The sequence below is a fragment of the Pan paniscus genome, chromosome 15 (genome assembly GCF_029289425.2).
Source record: "Pan paniscus chromosome 15, NHGRI_mPanPan1-v2.0_pri, whole genome shotgun sequence".
In the NCBI taxonomy this organism is placed as follows: Eukaryota; Metazoa; Chordata; class Mammalia; order Primates; family Hominidae; genus Pan; species Pan paniscus.
The window spans coordinates 12198379-12200333 of record NC_073264.2 but is presented as its reverse complement, the minus strand read 5'-3'; positions in this window follow the sequence as shown (position 1 = coordinate 12200333).

Genomic DNA, 1955 nt, shown 5'->3' with positions numbered 1-1955 from the left:
TAAACATGTAAATATTTACACAGAATCTGAATAATGATGTAAATATTTACAAAGAATCTGTATAAACATGTAAAGATTTACACAGAATCTGTATAAACAAGTAAATATTTACACAGAATATGTATCAACATGTCAATATTTACACAGAATCTGTATAAACATATAAATATTTACACAGAATCTCTATGAACATGTAAATATTTACACAGAATTTCTATGAACAGGTAAATATTTACACAGAATCTGTTCAAACGTAAATATTTACACAGAATCTGAATAAACATGTAAATATTTGCACAGAATTTCTATGAACATGTAAATATTTAAACAGAGTCTGTATGATCATGTAAATATTTACACAGAATCTGTATAAACATGAAAATATTTACACAGAATCTGTATAAACATGAAATTATTTACACAGAATCTGTATAAACATGTAAGTATTTGCACAGAATCTGTAAAAACATGTAAATATTTACAAAGAATCTGGATAAACATGTAAATATTTACACAGAATATGTTGAAACATGTAAATATTAACACAGAATGTGTATAAACATGTGAATATTTACACAGAATCTGTAAAAACCAGTAAATATTTACACAGAATCTTTAAAAACCTGTATATATTTACACAGAATCTGTATAATGCTGTTAATTTTTACACAGAATCTATATAAACCCCTAAATATTTACACAGAATCTGTATATACCTGTAAATATTTACACAGAATCTCTATAAACATGTAAATATTTACAGAGAATCTTTATAAACATGCAAATATTTACACAGAATCTGTATAAAGTTGTAAATATTTACACAGAATCAGTATAAACATGTAAATATTTACACAGAATGTGTATGAACATGTAAATATTTACACAGAATGTGTTTAAACATGTAAATGTTTACACACAATCTGTGTAAACATGTAAATATTTACACAGAATGTGTATGAACATGTAAATATTTACACAGAATGTGTATAAACATGTAAATATTTACACAGAATCAGTATAAACATGTAAATATTTACACAGAATCTGTGAAAACCAGTAAATATTTACACAGAATCTTTAAAAACCTGTAAATATTTACACAGAATCTGTATGAACATGTAAATATTTACACAGAATCTGTATGAATATATAAATATTTACACAGAATCTGTATGAATATGTAAATATTTTCACAGAATCTGTATGAACATGAAAATATTTACAAAGTATCTGTATGAACATGTAAATATTTACAGAGAATTTGTATAAACATGTAAATATTTACACAGAATCTGTATAAACATATAAATATTTACAAAGAATCTTTATAAACATGTAAATATTTACACAGAATCTGAATAAAGATGTAAATATTTACAAAGAATCTGTATATACATGTAAATTTTACACAGAATCTGTATAAACATGTAAATATTTACACAGAATCTGTATAAACATGTAAATATTTACACAGAATCTGTATAAACATGTACATATTTACACAGAATCTGTACGAACATGTAAATATTTACACAGAATTTCTATGAACAGGTAAATATTTACACAGAATCTGTAAAAACGTAAATATTTAGACAGAATCTGTATGAACATGTAAATATTTACACAGAATTTCTATGAACATGTAAATATTTACACAGAGTCTGTATGAACATGTAAATATTTACACAGAATCTGTATGAACATGTAAATATTTACACAGAATCTGTATGAACATGTAAATATTTACACAGAATCCGTATCTACATGTCAATATTTACACAGAATCTGTATCAAAATGTAAATATTTACAAAGAAATTGTATCAACATGTACATATTTACACAAAATCTGTATAAACATGTAAATATTTACACAGAATCCGAATAAACATGTAAATATTTACACACAATCTTTATAAACATGTAAATATTAACCACAATCTTTATAAACATG